This window comes from Pongo pygmaeus, chromosome 10, assembly GCF_028885625.2.
Source record: "Pongo pygmaeus isolate AG05252 chromosome 10, NHGRI_mPonPyg2-v2.0_pri, whole genome shotgun sequence".
NCBI lineage: Eukaryota > Metazoa > Chordata > Mammalia > Primates > Hominidae > Pongo > Pongo pygmaeus.
This window is the reverse complement of record NC_072383.2, coordinates 24,959,475-24,980,987: the sequence shown is the minus strand read 5'-3', so window position 1 is coordinate 24,980,987 and position 21,513 is coordinate 24,959,475. Positions and strand designations below refer to the sequence as shown.

Here is a 21,513-nt window from a genome sequence, read left to right as displayed (position 1 = left end):
AATGCCGTGCACTGAAATGTTTTGACTTAAATGAAATGTGGAGTGTGGTGAACAGAAAGCTGTTTATTTTTCTTGCATTAAGGATCAAAGTTCTTTATTGAAGTTAAAGAGATTTTTTTTTTCTCTTCACTTTCTCATGGACAATGGGGACCAGGAATTCCAAGTGGGTATCTCTGATATTTTGTGGCCCTTCTCTTTGCTGAAATGAAAGCATTTGTGAATGAGTTTTGGTTTCTTGGAGTTATAAAATGTGTGTAAACTAGTAAACCATGTCTCATTCATGTGCTATGGAGATTTCTCGTACTTCAGGGACAAAAATAATTTGGCTACTAACGAATTAGGGCTACCTGCCAGTGCCAACACATAGTGTAGGTAAGAGGAACACTATAAAGAAAAGCTGCTGGCAGCAAATCCGTTGAAACTTTCATATGTAACAGCGTTTCTATTTCTGCTCTTCACATCTTTGAAAGAAAGTGTGTTTTAGAAAAGAAAATGTTAAAAAACAGAAGATATGATCTTTCTTAAAAATGTATGAGTAGCTCCACTTTAATATTTCTCATTGTGGAGATGCATAGGGTTTCATTATGTCCTATGCACTCTTGGTTCCCCTACCTTTCCCAATCAGTTCTATCACATTGAAACCTGAGGATCAGATGCATTGAGAGTAAGTGTAATAGAGAAGAAATGAAATTCACTGCCTAGAGCCAAAAAAAAAAAAAAAAGCCTCAGAGCCTTATATGATTTTGATATTGGCAGTTTATGGGAGTTAGATCAATTGGGACACTGAGCAGCGATTTTATAAAGGATGTGTCCTCTCATTCAGGGCTTCAGGAACATTTTCAAGAAAAGAAGGGAAAGAGTTAACCTGTGTTGCTTGTTGTTAATTTCTTAGTGTAGGGGTAAAAGAAGAGGTAGACCCAAATCATGTTTTCTTATCATATTTTTAATCAAAATTTATTTCAGAATGTTGTCAGTGTTTACATGAATACTGAGTTTGCCTTTTTTTGTTGTTGTTTTTGTTTTTACATTAAGTACAATTGAAATACCAGGGAGATAGGTTGTTTGAACACTGGTTGTGAAACTTTTACATAAGATCTTTCACATATCATTTTAAGCTATTTTATATTTATCTAATAGAAGATCATCCTAATGAAAAAGAAATACGACACTGAAAATGAGAAATATTCCTTAACCTAAGAGAACACAAGATGAAAAAGTAATACTTTATTATACTATTAATTTTTCAGTCACAGTTAATTAGGTTGCTTGACAAAGTTCTAAAACACTTTTATTTTAATTGCAGAGTTAAAGTATTATTTGTTTGCCTACAATTCTTCCTTTGGTTATTTGCCCTGGGCCAGTGTTTGTTGGGCAATGGTTTTCAAAGTCCAAAGACTTTTTTTTTCACTGCTCTCCTGAGGTCCCTTTGTCATTTTTTTTATTAGCTAGTGAGTTTCATAATATGTTTGAAAAGAGGTTGCAGGGGGATGTCACATATAATTAAAGTTAATATTTCCTTCTTTTTTTCTTATCTATACTCTGAGAGGTCTATGTTGGAGATTCGTTAGGATAATGTATAGTATTCCCATTATTTAGTGTAGAACGGAATGTACTGGTGCTCAAACTATTCAATTTAGTATGCATTCACTAATTCAACTTTGATCTTGAGTGATAACTGAATATAAAATATCAGATTCAGATTCTTTGTCATCTATAATACAGCATTATGTATTATTATATTTTATGTAATATTTAAGGTACCAATAGTCAGGCAGAACACCTAGGAATGGAAAAAGAAAGATAACTATGAATGCTATTCCTGAGAGTAGAACTTCTGTTTTCCTCCAGTCCTAAATATAACTACAATTTGGGAAATAGAGGAAAAGGTATTGTTTTTAGGACCCTAAGGATTATGATATATAAATATTTATAGTACAATTATTTCTAAAAATGTTAGCATTACTTGAAAGATAATATGGATCTAATTTGACCTATAAACAGTTTAAGAACACTTAGTGCTTTAAAAGCATTCTTCTGGAGAAATAAAAGCATACCCAAAAGATCCTGATAGCAATTTAAAGAATCAAAGTGATGGGGCAACATATTTGGACTTTTATAAGTAAATTAAAAGATAATTGGAAGTCACTAACAGGTATGTGAAGGATTATTTTAGGGAACGTAATAGTTATACATGTGTACACATGCAAAAGTTAGAAAGCCAGGAGAAACTTTTTCATTTATAGGGCAGTTGATCTCTTGAATGAATCCTGCCAAATTCTAATGAAGCTGCAGTTTTGGCAAAAAATCTTGAAAGGAAGAAACATTTCATAGAAATACAAACAAGTTTCATTCCCGTTTTCTTGTTTGCAGCTCAGAATCCTGTGGCATGTGCTACAGGAACATATAATAGTATTCCAGCTTGAAAAAATTGAAGGTGGTATTGTGGTGCATATTTAATGGAAAATTTGAACTGAAGACGTTGGGTGAATCAAGGTATGCTTGAGTAACATTTGGGGATATTTGAGGTTTTAGGTTGAGATAATACAAAAGTTGAATGTTCAGGGTCTAAAGCATACCTATCAAATGAATGTGTGTGTGTGTGTGTGTGTGTGTGTGTGTGTGTGTAATACGACTTATCTCCTCTGTAAATAAAATAATTTCCTCCTCTAGGTTAAGATTTATATTTGCCAGTGTCTTCACTGATTCTTTTGGAAATGTAACATAGTACAAAGCGCTATTAGCTAGATGTTAAGATCTCAAGTTCTAGTTCTTCTTTAAAAACTGAGACCTCTTTGACTGTTAAGCGTATATGCATCTATAAAATTAGAAGATAGGATGGATAATTTCTAAAATTGGTTAACTCTAAAATTTCATTACTTTGAACTACATTTGCAGTGTCCCTAGCTCCTAACTCTAGTGGTCAGAATTCTTGCATTTATGTAGCTATTTGGAGATTATCTCTATAGCCAGCCTTTACATATAGAAGCACTTCAGTTTACCTGTCAATTAGGTATCATTACACAGGAACAAGCAGCCATAGTGTACCTTAGGAGTTTTTAATCTAAATACCATGTATAATTCTTATTTAGGATTAGGTGCCCAACTTTGCTCTGAGCTATTTGAAGTGTTTCAAAAGATAAGATTCACATTCTATGATCCTGAAACTCTCAGGCATCAGATCACCATTCTGAACAATTATAAATATTGTAAAAGATAAATTATATATGGTTAAATGAACAAGATACTATGGGGAAATATGAAAAACTTACGAGTGGCACTTTAGGTCAGGGATCTAAAAGTCTGTTTATAAGGATAAAAGAAAAGAAAAAATATGAAGAATCCGCAGGAGAGCATGAGTACAGCACAGGGGCTATGGACAGTATATGTCTTTATATGAATAATTAAAACATTGGGCTGGAAAGTAGCAAGATCAACTAAGATTACAAACACGTAGTCCAAAGAAAAATTTTGAGTGTTTCTCAATATAAATAACTATTAGCATTACCAGGCCAGCCAATTTGATATGCATTATACTATAGTTGCTAATTGGCAATTTCAAGAGATGTTAAACTCTACAAAGCAAGGGAGTAGAGCAAAAAGCAATGAAGTATGCATTTAAAAAGCTGTATCGAGAGAACAAGCTTCATATATTGTTAATATATTTGGCAGGTCGCATGCTGTTTTTTTTTAATGCAGTGTTGGGAAAACAGTGTAGTTATACCATCAGGAACATACATATCTAAGGTCCTTCCGCATTATCTCTACTTAGAAAATATGTCTGTGGTATCATGAAATCTTTGTACAAATTAGATTATATTTAAAATATAGATTCATGTATTTGAGATAACAGGAATTTGCTATGTTAAAATTAATTTTTTTTTACAGAATAATTATGATGTAGTTTTTTAATTTGATTCCTGCCACTTTTAATTTAGGCACAAAGAATGGGTATTATTCTCTTGTTCTCCTTCTATAGATATAAATGTTGAAAAAAGAAAGAAAGAAAATAACCTCACTGAACCAGCACTACATTTAGAACTAGGACCAAAGAGAAATGTGCAAATATCCTACTGTTAAACCAGAAAGAAAATCTGGAAATCATCCAGTTGGGCAACTTACTGCTAATATATTTTATAATCCAGCATTTAGTTATATACAAAGTTGGCATATGTTCCTACAGTTTCTAAATCAAGAATTAGAACTTTGTGATGTATAAGTCACTTGCATCGTTTGGGTTTCAGCCATGCATCTATGAATGGACTTAAAAATAAGTATAAAATTATTTATCCCCCAATGCAAATGAGCCAGCTTAAGCTTATAAAAAATCATAAAAATATTTGGATATGTCTGAATGCAAGCCACTGCATTCAGATTTTTAAAACTAGGTTTAATTTTTGGCAAATGTGAAATGATCAGCACTTTAATAAAAATGATTTTTTGTTTGGTAACATACTAGTCAGATATCTGCAAATTATTTCAGCATATAAAATAATACATGTAAGAAATTGGTTTACTCATATTTTAGTTTTGTAGTTAATATGATTGTTTTAAATGTACTTATGATTATTGATCCCAGGTAACGTGTACTTAAATAGCAGCAATGCAACTATAGTTTCCTCTAACTGCTTAGTGCTAATAATTAAATACTCCAAAAACACATCTCTTGTCATTTTATATGTAGGACATCTGATGCACTAATAGTTATTTTTGCAAGTATCAGTATATTAAGTATTTGAGTAATGAATTTGCTGATTGAACATATTCCTATGCTTTAAGATGTACAAATTAAAGTTCACTTATTTTTGCATAATCACGAAAATGAATCATTTCATAGAATAAATGATTGAACAACTGAAAACAGTGATTTTTCTGTTAATCTGAGAAGGTCACACACATACTATTGCTTTTTAAAGTATTCTTTGTACAAACATTTTGAAAACTAGAAAACATTAAATAACTTGACACAATAATGTGTACTAATCTAGCACGTTATAGATTTTCATAGTAAAAGCAACATAAGAGGTTTTGCATTAGCTACATATTCTTTGGACTGTAGGTTAAGCTTGAAGAAATACATAGATTTCTTTTTATGGGGAGCTCTATAACAAGCAAACCAAATCACCTAAGAAACAGAACCCTTATTTTTGATAAAAAATTGTTTTCACTGATATAATCTTTTGAAAGCCAGAAGCCATCCAAAGTGCTGATACCAATTTAAGAAGATGATCTTTTGCCTTAATTATACATCTGGGAAATATTAGCTGAACATTTTGTGGAGAACAGTGAATACCTTAGTTGCCAGTTGTCTAAAATGCTGCTAATGATCGACATAGTGCCAGTGTTTTGATGGCTAAAACCTAGGCTGAATATGAATACAAAGAACACAGTTGGGGAAAAAAAAAAGCGCACATTTTATACAAAACAGATTTCAACCATCTGCTTGGCACTTAAGTTTGTGACTATAGGCATTATATGAAAGAGACCACTGTCCACGTTGAGAATGGTATTACTTTTATTGGTACCTTAGAAAAACCATAAGGTTTTGAATGCATGTATAACCAATGATTTTCTTCAGCTAAATAATGCAAACAAGGGCCTCAGCCAAAATTTTGTTCCCTCCATAATCTCTTCTATGTCAGTCTTCTTATCCTGGCAAAATAGGTTTCACTAATAAAGTAGGTCTTAGTGCTGTGCCTCAGGATATTAAATAATACCAGACAACACTGAGCAAGTGGCCCTTAGGATGAGAACCCCAGATGGTTATGAGATAAAGTACTGTTTGCTTTAGGAACAGGTTATATTCCTGAATCTGTTGCCTGAATACTATGGTGCATGTCAAATTAGCATGGAAGTTAATGGTCCAGAAGCACTTCTAAATTTAATGCTTTCCCATTTGTTCTGAATTTATAGTATTAAATCAGAGCAGTACTGTTTCATCGCTATTTCAGTAAAGGAAAATCATGCTATGGATAGGAAATTATAGGCAAAATCTAATTGTTTGACCCATTTCATTTACCTAAAGGTGAGGGAGAAATCCCAAAATGCTCAATAGAAGAGTATTGGTAAATATCATACATTAGATGCTTTTACATTTGTAGACCAGTTGGCAAGAGCTATTATAGACTGTTCCTTAGCATTAGAGTAGGCAAAACATAAATTTTTGACTGAGTAATAATTTGACCTATTGTATTATCTTTAGCTGAGATATATTTTGTCTTTTTAAACATTAGGAAAATCAAGCTATTAGAATGTGTTAGCTTATTGATTTGTTGAGGTTATATATGTAGGTTGTATGAATGGAAAAATACATATTGAGACCTTCTTAGCTCTTGATGAACAAGTATGTGATTTAGGAAAGTATAAAGAAACGCTCTCAGAGTCCCTCTCTATTTGTGCTCCTTTCTAATATGGTAGCCACTACTCACATATCATTATTAAAAATTTGAAATGTGACTAATCTGAGCCAAAATGTGCTGTAAATATAAAATATGCACTGGCTTTCGAAGACATAGGTTCAAAGAAAGAATGTAAAATATCTAACTAAGTTTTAAAATGTTGATTATATGTTGAAATGACAGTAGGATATATTGGCACAAATAAAATATATATTAAAATTATTTTCACCTCTTTTTAAAAACTTTTTAAATATGGCTACTAGAAAATTTAAAATTACACGTGTGTCTCATATTTGTGGCTCTCATATTTCTATTGGATGGTGCTGCTTTATAGCTTCCTGTGGATGGAGGGAAATCAAAACTTCTATCTTCATCTAGATTCTAGTGGTTAATAGCTCAGTATGGTAGCAATGAGTTAGAAAGACTTAGGGGTTTATTAACTGTCTTTATTCTTAGCTTTCTTCTACAACAAAGTGGAATTTTATTACTTTTTTAAAAGCTACAGTAGTTAACACTCACATTCACAGATGTGAATATTTACCTCAAGAATACTGTCACTTTCTTCAAACTTCCATGGAGTTACAATGGAAAGGAAGATGTTTGCTTAAGAATTATTTAAATTATTTTAGAGATTATATATTTGAAATGGGAAATTAGATTTACTTTTCTGAAATGCCACTCTGTGTATCTTTAATTTTACTATTGAGTTTTAAAGAAGTTTGTGGAGGGGTAGGAATACCTTCAGCTTTTGTATCCCAGCTGATACTACACACAGTTTCTTAAATTGACCCACAAGATGTGATCCAAACTTTCTCTATACATATGGAGATACACTTATAGAGATAGATATAAAGATAGAGCTAACATTCAGTATGTACTTATTATGTGCCAGACTCTGTTATAAATTGCTTTACATGCATTATTTCACTCTAGCCTCACAACAATCTAATTTTTTTACCTCATTTCACAAATGAAGAAAATGAAACAGAGAGAGTTGCCTAATTTCTAGGTAATAAGTGGAAAAGCTGGGGTACAAACTCAGACATTCAAACTCTAATTATCCCTCTTAACCATCACATTATAGTATTGATCTAGAAAATAATGTGCTACCATAGCTTTATAATCTGTTGTTTATTTTAGTGGCAGATATTTCTTTCTTTATTCAACAACTACATTTTAAATTCCTACTATGCCAGGTATTGTATTAAATGCCGAATAAATATTGAAAACGTAGATGATATAAATGACATAAAATAATTGTGATATAAACTTCTAATTTTTTTCTGAATGAATTAACTCATTCATTGCACAAGGTGATATGCTGAGTGGTGGATATCCAGGCATATGTACACTTACGTAAAGGGTTTCTTGGTAATGGCTAACTGAAACTGTTTTTTGAGAGATACTGACTTCCAGTACTCCTTACTGGGAGAAGTGTAACTGTGTAGTATTTCTCAAATATCCATTTCTCAAGTCCTTTGTAGTAAGCCACCTATTGAAATAATATCTTTACAGACAGGCAGTATTTTTGCTTACAAAGTTTATCTGATTTGTATTTGCTAGCTCAGTAGGCTGAAAGCATCTTTACAGGATAGTAATTCTTAAGTGTGTCAGTGTTCACATCTCATGTGGGGATATTTATTTAGAAAAGTTTATGATGAATTGGTAAATAATGGTATAATTAATATGATATTAATTCTTTAATTCATAGCCATGATGAACTGATTTTATTTGGGTAGCAGGAAGAGTGTGGTAATTTTGAGTAGAAAACTCAATTAGATATGATAAAATAATGTGACTGATAATATGATTGCAGTTTTATGGTAACAAGGCATTGGGGAATGGAAATGAACCTCATGTTTTTCAGCCACTGATTTTTCAGTTTTACTGATGGATGAATATGCGTTAATGTAGACTTGATCCATGGATCTCTGTTTTAAGTCTTAATCTTTTAAGTGTTCCACATGCAGATATGTCCAAGGCTTCTGTTACTTTTTTTGATTTCTTGATACCTTAGTAAGGAGAAGCCATCTGACTTTGTAGTTACAAGAGTGCTTTGGAGTCAGACTGCTTACATTTATTTTATAGCCTCACTATTGATTAGTTCTGTGATCTTTGCAATTTACATAAACTCTGCATGCCTTAATTCTTTAATCTGTGAAATGGAGATTATAATTATTCCCATATTATAGGTCATCTTTCTGCTTTAATAGGAACTCATTTATAACTTAGCATGTTTAGGAAATGTATGTTATGATTATTCTTTAACAGATGTTAATCATGTAGAAAGAGTTCTAAGAATACTCCATATAATATGGTAGGTAACATTGAACTACCTATGGATGTATAAATATCAAGTAAATTATGCTGAACATTATGTGTTGTATAAACTGGTGGTTTATACAGGATTTATCAGAACTACGGCTGCTTAAGAGGATGAAAAAATATTTAAAATATTCATGTTGTATAATCATTTGTATTTTATATATTAGACATATACATTATAAATATATAATACATATACATCATGTATGTGTATAATGTGTGTACATATATACACATCATATGTGATATACATATACATATGTATAATATATAAAAATGATTTTTTACATGAATATTTTATATGTATGTATGTGTGTATATAAAGTGAAATGGGGGAAGAGAATTTCTAAAACTAAAACCATAGCTGGGAATAATTCTGGGTTACCTGACTCATAATGAGGATTATGTTTATTATTTTCTAATGGAAAGAAGCTCACTATTGTATCAGTAATCACAATTGTTTTGGGAGCCCTGATATCTGAGGGAATAATTTATTTTATGAATCCTTGAAATGTCTTCAACAGAAGTATTACAGAAGATTCAGAGGCATTGTTCACACTGCCATTTTTAGTAGAGACCAGATAAGAAAAAGAATATTGAATGATAACTAACTTAGTGGAAGAAGGCATTTCTATAAGTAGCTAAACTAATGTTTGCCAGGTATGTAGATTTCTTGGTGAAAGGATACAGGCAGAGATCTAAGAAAAGGCTAACAAGTCCTTTAAACTATCTCCTTTAAATAACAGTTGTTACATCTAGGCTGTTGCTAAGAGATGAGGAACAATCAGTTCTTGACTGAGTTGTATTCTTGCCGAGATTGAGGACACTCCCACCTCTGTCCTTAAATTTGCTCCAGGTTTAAGAGTATATAGAGACAAAGCAAGAATTTTCCTCAGGAAGCACTTTTGGATCTGCTCAAGTACCTGAAGAGCATCCCGGTGAGACCCTAGAATTCGATATTGTAAACATAGCACAAGTTGTCTTCATTTGAAGCACGAAAACTTTATGTTTATTGTTCTGATCCATTGCCATTTCTGCAAATTTTGAGCAATACTGCATCTCACTGCGCCCTCCAGGTTGACTTAATTTTGAAAGTCATCCTAAAAATTAAATTAGCAGATAAGGTAACTTTACACGCTTCCTCATGATTTATTTGCACATTTAGAATGCTGTAGATGTAGAAACATTTCCATTTTGATTTATTCATTTAAAAATATTTATTGAGCACTTACAATGTGAATACCAGTAGGTCCCCCTTATCTGCAAGGCAAGAGACACGCTCCACAACCCCCAGTGGATGCCTGAAACCATGGATAGTACCAGACTCTGTACAGTATATGTTATGTTTTTTCCATCTGATAATTGAGGCAGGATGTATAGCGTGGATAAAGCTGGACAAAGAGATGATTCAGGTCCAGGGTTAGCTGGAGCAGGATGGCTTGAGATTTCACCTTGCTTCTCAGAACAGCACACAATTAAAAACATATGAATTGTGTATTTCTGGAATTTTCCATTCAACACTTTCAGACTTCGGTTGACTGTAGGTAAATGAAACTTCAGAAAGCAAAACTATGTAAAAGGGGGTCTAATGCAAGTCATCTGGCAGGACAAAAGTACACATCAGTGTGAACGAAAGCAGTGGAGATGGCTACTGCAGGGAAGAGTAGGGAATAAGAAGGACATTTTACAATTTATCATTTTATCAATATGAGAATATTACTTAAAAATACTGCTCTTTTCCACTTGCAAAGTAACACTTATCTTCAAAACCAATGGTTTTGTCTGTGGCATAATTATTCTAGAACTTTTGTTTATGACAACATTTAGGTACTTTTAGATCATGCTGATAAATCTAAGTGATCAACCAAGAAGATTTTTGATTTTACATTTGCTGTAACTGAAAACATTGTGGTCACCTAAAAAATGTTCGTTTAATCAGATACAGAAACCTTTTTCATTTGTCTCCTGTTTTATTTAAAAAAAAATGTACTGAAAAGTTGAAATAATAGCACAATGAGCACCTCTATACTTTTTACTATTAACTTTGCCCCCTTCACTTTCTATTTCTTTCTTTTCTGATTCACTTGAAAGTAAGTTGAGGCTAACATACCTAATATAAGGTCATTCTCTTGTATAATCACAATAATATTAGCAGATCCAAGAAAGTTAACATTAATACAGTAATAACATTTGACATACAGTTCATATTCACATTTTCTAACTGTCCCAGTAATGCTTTTTATGTCTTTTTTAAAAAGTTAAAATCAAGGGTCCAGTCAAGCATCAGATATTGCATTTAGTTTCTAGTCCCTTTAAATTATAGATAGCACCCTGCCATCTCTTTGCCTTGACATTGATATTGACATTTTTGAGGAGTCCAGGCCACTTGCTTCATGTAATGTCTCACGATCCGGATTTGATTTTATCCTCATGATTAGATTCAGGTTAGATACAGGGCTTTTAAGACAGGTATTGGACCATCGTTCTTTTTTATACCACTTAAGATTGTAATTAGATCTGTCAGAAGTAAGTACCTACCAAGTTCAGATTTTGGTGTACCAGGTTCATGGAAACTTTTCTTTTTTGGCTTAGATTTTTAAGAAATCTAATCTGTTCTCAGAAAGCTATCTGAGCTATGGTGATTTGTCTTGCATAGAGCTTAACTGACCCTTGTTGAGGAAATAGGGGTTCCTTAGTTCAGGAAACCATCACCACATATTCATAATGTCTACTCTGAAGATAGCCATGAATGCCATTTTTTTCAGGTAATCTAAAAATGTTGATTACAAAGTCTGTGTAATAACATGACATTGTATAAGTGTATTTCGTTAGAGTTCATACTTAGAACTACAACATTTGTTCTTTATGAAAAAATGCTAGATGCTACTTACCTCAGTCAGAACAGATTCAACTCATTTCCTCATTTGTCATTCACTGTTCTCACAAATTGAAAATCAGAAATAATCTTGTTTAAAGTTTCTAAAACATTTAATAAATTTTTTAAAAAAATAGAAGCAAGTACAGGCTATTCTCTTTTAACTCTACTATTCTGCTCTTTAAGAAATATATTTCAAGATCTATGGAGTGATGTTTTTGTTACCAAAGTTTCCTACTTCTGTGTTCTAACTACTTTATACCATGCCTCTCTATTCAAACAGAAGATTTATCAATTTGAAAATTGCCCCTCTTTAGAGGTAATGTACAGCACAGGCTCTGGAGTCAGATGCCTGTATTCAGATCTTGCCTATACATTTCACTGGCTGTGTGATGTGAAGCTAGTTACTTAACCTCTCTGAATTCCATCTTCCTCCTATGTAAACTGGTTTTTTTGTTGTAAGTAAGTGCATGTATGTAAACTTTGAAATTGGACCACGCATATAGTAAGCAGTAAATAAATAGTAGCTATTAATATTGTTGATGATGAATTGTCAATATTTGCAGTAACTAATAGGGATTCCTGAATAGCACTTGGCCATTAGAACAGATTTTTAAAGCAGTAGTAAAATATTTGTGCATTCTTTCATGAAATACTTATTGAATATTTTGTATGTGCTAGACACTGCTAGTTTCTAGAGATTTAAAAATGAATAAAAATATATAGCTTTTGTCCTCATGAAGCTTATAGTTTGGTGGGAGAGACATACTAAGCAAGTAATTGCAATGAAGGAAAATATGAATGGGGAAGTAAGTTCAGGTGTTATGGTAGAACACAAGGAGTCCTAATCCTGTTCTGTGTGTTAGAGAGGGTCTTTCTGAGGAGGAGGTGAGAACCGAAAGCGAAGAATGGTACATTTTGCAGACCTAGACAGTCATATGGGCCAGGAGGGTGGGCTGTAGAGTAAAATCCTCCATAGTTTATGAGTCTGGTTCTACCGTATGCAAGATGAGTTTGTTCCCTTGGGTAAATTCTTTAACTTCCCTGGGCCTTCCTCAGTTTACTCATTTGTGAAGAGGAGATAATAATAGTACCTACCTCATAGGGTTGTTTTGAGAATTAAAAGAGATGATTAAGAACAACTAAGAACTGTCCTTTTCACCTTTTGAGTACCTAATAAATGTTGACTATATTATCAGAGGATTCAGCATGTACTAAGTCCTGGTAACACCAGTAAACCACTTGAAGGACCCAAAACACCTTAATTTATTCCTTAGATATGACTGTACCATGAGTCTATGTTGCAAATTCCTTCAGCTTTCATCCTCCTCCCTCTATAAATATATACAGAGCTTTCTTTTGTAGGTTTGCTTGAGCCTGATCTTCAAAACACAAGTCTGAATATCAAACTGAGCATATTTATATTTTTTCTTGGTGTATTAATAAAAATGGCATTTTGTGAGAGCAAAAAATAACCTAGCCAAATTGCTACATTCAGGTAAATTTTAAATGGGTTTGAATACATTAAAAATGAAGCATTCTACTGATGTTCTTGGAAAGTTTCTGGAACAAAGTCTGCTTTACCAATGTGAACAACTTAGCCATTTTCTTTGCGTGTTGCCGTCCTCCCCATATGACTCAGTAACGCAGTTACATTTATTGGTTGTTTACTTTTAATGCCCTTCATTCCACTAAGGTTTGTGAGGGGTGAGAAAGGGAGCTCCAGAATGCATGGCTTGAATTGAAGAAAGATGTTGTGTGGTCAGAATGAGGATGAGTAGAGAAATTGTAGGGAAGCTTTGGTTTTGAACAGCCTGTTGATTGTCCTCTTTTATTAAATGGAGATGCTACAGAATGATTTAATTTGATTAAACTGTTGTTATTATCCTCTTCATTGATGGACTCTGATAAACTTCAATGCTGTTTTTTAACTGCAAAATTTCTAAATATAACATTTTCTCTTGGCTCAATATAAGCTGTCATGTTATGTCTTAAAAAGTAGGAGTTCTAAAAATTGTTTTCACAGGTATTAAATATCAGGTGGAAACACGTATTTTTTTTTAAATTAAGAATTGTAAAAGTGTAGATTATATTGATGTATGCTATTTAATTATGTCTCCTTTTGTGATCTTAATTATGACTAGTTGGATTTTGTTAGAAAGGTTGTTGGTTTTTTTTTTTCTCTTTCACAGTTGAATTAAATAATTTTAATGGCTAAAAGGTTCATTTTCTCTTTTCTATATTGGATACTTATTGTCAAATGCTCAGATAAATGCTAGCCCCATGATGTGTGAACTTTGACTCATACTTAGAAGACCCCTGAATTTAATTGGCTATCTGATATTCAGCTCACAGCACAGAATGTTTTTATTAAGGAAAAAAATGAGGGTGGGAGATAATGAAGCAACATTATCCTTTTTAACAGTTTCTTAACTGATAGTTTTGCTTTTGCTTTTAAAACTCTCTTTCATTTATATCATTGTTCAATATATAACTTTGTTTCCACAATGTAACATACTTTAAGAGTTTATATTAGTTTGCTGGTTTTACAGACTTTAATGTGAGAATAATCCATATTTGGAAGGAAATGCATTGTTGTTTAAGGAGTTGCTCTTTGTGAGATGAATTCAAAATCTCTTCTGATTGTTCCACTTTTAATTTATACATATGTTTGTCATACTGCTATGGCTTTCATGTTAAGCTTTTCTGTGTTTTTGTTTCGTAGAAGGCATATTAAAAAAAAAAAAAAAACTACCAGAACAGTCACTTAATTTATTATAATTTTCTTTCAGATATTATTTTAGTAATTATATTTACTTGCAATAATTTAGCAACAGCTAATTCATAATGAATTGACAGTTTAAACATAGTAGTGGATAATAAAAATTAAACACCCGTACAATAAGCAATTTTCTTTTAGGTTCCTGATTTTTAAGTTCCAAATTTTTACTTATTACCTATTGCCTGCTACTTTTATTAGCCATAAGACCTTAGATGCTTAAAGATAATTGTCAAAATTATAACTTTTTAAAAATTAAAAGTCAGGAATTTGAAAATGGTATATTTCCTATTCTAAGAGCAAGCAACATTAATTTTCCTGTTTATAAATGGCTGGCCTATTTTGTATATGGAATGAATAATGAAAAATTAAGGAAAAGTGCTTTTATTGTTTATTGTTTTATTATTTTACTTTATTGTTTAAAAATAAATAAATCTATAATTTTCTATAGTTTGTATTTCAGCTTAACAATGAATAAAATGCATAAAATTGTTTTTATAGGCTTAGAAATTCATACGTCTAATGATGTTAAAGGCATTAAGTTTCATACATCCTCTGAATGTCAGTTTCTTGGGCTTTAATATTAAAGAGTTCTATTTCAGTTAAAATGTAACTTATCAATTCCCACAAAATTCCTTGGCCACACCTGAGTACTGAGCAACATTAAGGATAGAGAGGAAAATCTGCATTTCTGCTTCAAAAGGGCCCTCTGCTAATGGATGCTGAATCTCTGAGATCCTGGTTTTCTTGGCTGCTTGGATTTACTGCAGGTCCTATGTTTTTCCTGCTACCTAGCCCTACTCAGACTTCTTGGCTTTTCACCTGTATTTTCTCTGGGCTAATTTGACTTCCCTTCAGGTTTTGTTACCTTATTTCTCCAGGGAGCCGTGCTGTACTCCACTGTCCTTCCTCATTTGCCCAATAGATTTTCACTGGGGAGCTCCATGACTGTTAGTTGCCCTAGTTCCATCCTCTCCAGTTGCTCCTTGATGCTCTTATTACTCGAGGGTGCATTTCATAGCCATCTAATGGCTACTAAATCTTCTGGGTTCTGGAAAATGTAATGCTTTTCTGGAGACAAATAAATTTCAAGGTGAGCTTATTTGTGACTTTGTGAGGATCTCTATGTTTTGTGGAACATGATATTAGCACACTGAAAGGTATAAATAGAGTTTGGTCTTACTCGTGATCATCAAAGTGTAAGTCATTTACAGCAGAATACCAACGGTTCTTGAAGACAAAGTGCAATCAAGCAGAAGTACTGTCTTACATATTTCTTAAAGATGGATTTTAACATTGTAGTTTCTTTTTGAGAAAAAAAAAAAGAAATGATGTTATAGATGGTATAACTTGTCCTTAAACTATGATGGAGAGACTTTAGACTTTATATACTCTGTGAGGTAAACAGGAAAATTAAAATAACTATTGGCCATGATCATCATTATTTTAACAAGATGAAGGATTTTCCACTAATTATGGAAAATATAGCGTCTCAGATCTTAGATCCTGTAGCCCTGCCTATATGTATGTCCATATGTATGTATGTGTGTATATAGAGCAAGAATGAAAGAGAGGGAGATAAAAAGGAGAGAGAGAAGGGGAAAGAGGTGTTAACTTGGAGAGAAACAGAGATAGTGATGAAAAATGAGGAGTGGCTTTAGTAACATGCTATGAATTCTTCACAGAAGTGATATACTTCCAGTGGAAAGCATAGCCGTTCTTTCTCCCATAAGTAGAAGTTATCAGAGAACCAAGAGCCTCCCCCAGAATGGTTACGTAGTTTATTTTAGGTGAATTTGAATAACTGCTGTAGTGGTTAAAGGCAGTGAAGAAGTTTGCTAATTTATAAGAATGTTTTATAAAGTTGATTCATAAAATCCAGACTATAATCCTTTTGGAAAAACAAAGCAAGGAATGTCCAGTTTTTAAAACCAGGTTCTCTAATAGTGGTTGTTCTAATTTTTAAAATTCGTATTAGCAGATCTTTTTCATTTTTTAGTAGTAAACATGACAGATAAGAATTGTGAGGTCCTTTCTGGCATACAACAAAAAGTTCTTTATCCTATTACCCAATGCAGATGGATTTTAAGTCCTCTGGAATAGGCTTCTTCTTGGTATTTCACTCTCTCCTAAAGTTGACGAACCTTGCAATCTAAGTATTTTGAGAATTGTGCTTCTCAAAGGCATTTTCCCTGTAGAACATTATGACTTGACAAGCATATCTCATAGACAACCCTAGCCATATACTGTTTGTTTGACACTATTAAAAAAACACTCAAATCTGTCATCAAAATTATGCTTTTTTTTTGTAGGACAAAAATGTATGTGTCAGTTCTTTAAAATGAAGAAATGAAGTGCTATCAGGAAAAAAAGCATAGGATTTTGAATATACTAAACATAATCCAAAAGTTCAGGTAAAGCATAGGATTTTGAATTTACTAAACATAATCCATAAGTTCAGGTAAAGCATAGGATTTTGAATATACTAAACATAATCCATAAGTTCAGGTGTCCTCACAGGAACATTGATTATAAATATACTAAACCTATGAATTAGTAATATTTTGTATCTTTGTAATACGCGCTCTCCCCATGTAGATGATTTCTTGCCTGAAAAGCACAGCTTACCTATTTTCTTCCCTCCTACTACATGTATTACAGACTCTGAGAAGTCCAGTAAAGAAAAAGAAAGAAAATTTGTTTCATGTAGCTTACCCCTAATTTCTTTGGTGAGAGAAATTTTCTTCTTACAGTGCATCTTCTTAGGAGATGTACCACTGAATACAAAATTGAAAATACCTATTTAAAGAGATTCTAAAAATGTGAGGAGTACGTCTACAGATTCAACTAATTTCAATAAAAAGTATTACAGTAAATAAATATGAGCTAGTTAGCAATTAAAATATCAAGCCATCCCAGTGTCCTGGAGCTATCAAATTGATTATGGATAACTCCAGCATGTTACTTCCCTTACTGAGTCTGTTCTCACAGCAGCCTGCAGGGCTGATACTCAGTTGCTATAACTAGTAGGGTTATATTGGTTATTGATTGCCAACATTTATTCTAATTGGTTGGTGCCACATTATATTTTTTGTGAGATATGTTATTTATCATTTTTAATTACACTAAAGGTGATTGTAAGGGTTAAGTGAAATATTATTCATAACATTGTCAGAGCAACATATACCGGCATAACTTTTGTTAGTTTGTTCCTAAGATCAGTTTATTTATAGGAAAACTTGGATAAACAAATAAGATTTATATCACTTGCCCAAAAATGTTATTGTATCTTGAACATACTTCCTTTGCTAAAATCATTTATGGCATAGAATATTCAGCCTCAAACAATAAAATGTGGTTATAGACCTCTTCAATATAATTTCAAAACAACCCTGTAATAACTTTCCTACGTACAGATTACTAGTCACCGTTTACATTTACTGTTCATCTTCATATTTAACTTGACCTTGTGATGGAGTTTTCAAAGGCAAATACTTTTTCTGGCCCCTATCACTAAATTACCAATTATGTTCTGGAATTGCCTGTGAAGTTTTTCTTGTTATATAAGACAGGAGTATTACGGAAGATGATGTCACGGACCAGCTATGAACCACTCTCCTATAAATTGGATATTAGTGACATATTAAAAAATCACACTGATGTACCACTTGCCCTCTGCTAAAAATTAACATTAACTCTATTCAGTAAATTATTCAAATACAACACACAAGACATACTCTGCATTTTTGATTTGTGAGAGGAATTCCATTGAATTCTACCTAAAATAGAGAGCCAAAGCATTGTACTGATGTATGAGGTCATAATTGTGATTTGTGGCTACATTATAAAAATATTATATTGCTAGGATAATTATAAAATCTCATACCTATGGTAATATATTTGTGATAATTTATTGGCATGATACATGAACAATACACCATGGCTTGGGTTTTCTATTAACTTATTTTATGAGCAAGACTGAAAGAAGTTTAAAATTAAAACGATAGGGATTTAATCATATGAGCTTTACCAAACTTTTTTTCAGTTAAAAATATTGACCTTGTTGAAGTGTCAATTATTTGATGACCTGAAGTCAATAGTAATAATTTAAATACCTAAGAAAAACCAACGCAAAGTAACTTCCTGCTGTATCAATTCTGTGAATTCCTGTCATCTTTTTTCAAAATTCCTTTCCTTTAAATTTCACATTGTAGTAAATATCCTCTAGGAATGATAACAAAAATGGAAAGCTGAGATACTGGCAGCCTGCAAGTTACAGACTTCACAAATGTAATATTTCTCCATTGCACCTGATTTAAACCTGCATCACCTTCACTTACCACTAAGGACATTCTGATAGAAAGAGAAGAAAACATTATATTAGCATTTTTGGTGCTTTCACCAAAATTTCACTGTAATTTGTCAAATTACATAAGGCCTTTGTAAATCTAGCTTCCCATAATTTTAATCTACCATGTCACCTTGTGTAATTTCTTGATGACAAAGTCTGGTCCTAGGTCTGTAAAAAAAAAATGCAGGAAGAATTGCTACAACAGTAGCTACAGGCTGAGGAAGTAGTGACAACGTAGCCTATCAAGTGTGAAAGAAGCAATAATATGATATTTTTCTCGCAGCTTAATCTCTGATGTTAAATTCATGTGAGATTTTTGATATTTCCGTAAGATTCATAAATTTTTAAGATCACTTAGCTATTCTAACATACTAAATATTTTATCTTGGTACAATTCTGTAAATATTTATTGAACGTCTACTAAATGCAAAGACTTTTTAGGCCACGTTTGTGGAAAAGGTATGACAAAAGTTCTCCCTCAATGTTTTTCATTTGAGTGGTAGAAAGGTTTATATAAGCACCACAAGACCACTTTATAGAACAACTGCAGTAGATATCCATAAAATGTCATTGAAGTCCTAAGAAGTGAAAGATACATTCAAACTCTGAAGATTAAAGAAGGTTATATAATGGTGGTGACTTTCAAGCTAGAGGTTGTATAGGCTTTTGGAGCACCCCAGAATAGGGTTAAAAGGACATTTCAGATTTAGCACTAGCATAAATAAAATCACATAATCATGATCATCTTTGAACATGGCAAGAATCTCGTGTGACTGAGATACAGGATATAAAACATACAGGCTGGGGACAGGCTATGGAAGACCCTAAACCCCAAAATTGGCTGTTATTTCATAAGCAATAAAAAGTATTGTTCTTTGAGCTTGGGGCGGGGATTGCATTATGGAGTTTGTGATGAAGTATCTTTTGGTTATGGCACTTCTTAATTTAATGACGTGTGATAACTCTGAGTTGCCTGCAGCATCCTCCTGGCTCAGTGCTAGGTATATTTTTGACATTCAAGTGATTATTAAGCAATCAGACCTTAATTTCACCTTCTAGCTGTTTATCCGACTATTTAGCTATTTGTCTACCGATTCCCTACCTTGCGTGCTAGTCTCTAGCTATTGTGTATCATTCTATATTTCTTTTAATTATTAGCTTACATTATGCTTTTACGTATTTATTCATTCATTCATTCATTCATTCATTCATTCATTTATTTTTGGGTGGTTTAACCTCATCCTTTAAGAAGCTTCCCTTGGCCGGGCGCGGTGGCTCACGCCTGTAAATCCCTGCACTTTGGGAGGCCGAGGCGGGCAGATCAACGAGGTCAGGAGATCGAGACCATCCTGGCTAACACGGTGAAACCTCGTCTCTACTAAAAATACAAAAAATTAGCCGGGCGTGGTGGCGGGCGCCTGTAGTCCCAGCTACTCGGGAGGCTGAGGCAGGAGAACGGCGTGAACCCGGGAGGCGGAGCTTGCAGTGAGCTGAGATTGCGCCACTGCACTCCAGCCTGGGCGACAGAGTGAGACTCCGTCTCAAAAAAAAGCTTCCCTTGACTCACTGAGAGTCGTGTATTCCCTCTGGGATTCGCACAGAATCTTCTTTCTACCCCTATTTCAGTATGTTTACCAGTTGTTTTTCCTCACTAGACTGCAATGTCACTAGATTGTGAGTGCGTCAGCTAAAATTCATTAATCTTTATTTCCTCATGCCAAGCACAATATCGACACTACAGAAGTACTTATTGAATTGGATTGAGTTTTCAAACTTAATATAGATTTAATAGCACTTGAACTTATTTTTATATGACACGTTACATATAAATGTTATGGAAACCATTTATCTATGGGATCTCATTTTCTCTGTAATAGCGTCTAAAGACTGGTTTCAACTTCACCTATGCATATGAAACAAAATATAGTAAATCAGAGAGAAATATTTGTAAGACACAAGTGACCCATGAATGCAGGTGGATTTCCTGTTCTTTTCTTTATACTCAAATAAAGATATTTTTCTTGACAGAAAACCCTTGGTTTAGTTTGTGGACTGTTAATTGTAAATTTAAAGGAGAAAAATATAAGCACTGTGTAGGGGTTGAATTTCAAATATGGTATTTTTTTGAAGTATCATAGTGAAATTCTTATATTCTAGATGATATATTGATAATGGACACATGACATTAGACATTTTGTTCTTTCCTATTATTTTGTGTTTCTTTCTTTCTTTCTTTTTATCAAGACTGAACAGGAAGCTGTATTGGCAACCACCACATTAGGTGGGATTCAGAAGGAGGTGTACCAGAAAGGAGTGAAAACAAAGATTGCTTTGGTCTTTTTTAAAGGACGAACACACTAGCTGGTTTATAGTATTATTCCTCCCTGAAAAAAGTGGGAGCCCAGCGGGGGGAATTGTCTGGTGTTTCGGCTAGTCCGTCTTTTAGCCCTGCAGACTATAATCATTTTTGTATTCTTTGCCCTTAATGAAATAATTGTTATATGCTGGAAGTTAGTGATTGCCGTTTTGGGTAGAATGAGGGAGTTTTACTTCGAAAAAAATAAATTAGTAATGGAGTGGCAGGGAAGAAAAGACAGAACAGCTTTTCTGTTTTCCGGTTTGGATTCTGCTAGTGGCTTTGCTGCCTTGCCTGCAGTGATGGGTATTGCCAGAACTTAGGGAAAAACAAAGCTAAAATGGCAACATCTCTTAGGAAAATCTGTAAGATTGTAAGAAGGCTGGGTGGTTGTGGGGAGTGTGAGTTAGAGAGCAGATGCCTTTGGTCTGA

At 33.2% G+C, this 21,513-nt stretch overlaps 1 protein-coding gene across 17 annotated transcripts in view; it reads left to right on the top strand.

Annotated features, from left to right (window-relative positions):
• SOX5 (SRY-box transcription factor 5) overlaps positions 1-21,513 on the top strand; it is a 1,038,078-nt gene that overhangs the window by 618,977 nt on the left and 397,588 nt on the right. The window lies entirely within an intron of this gene.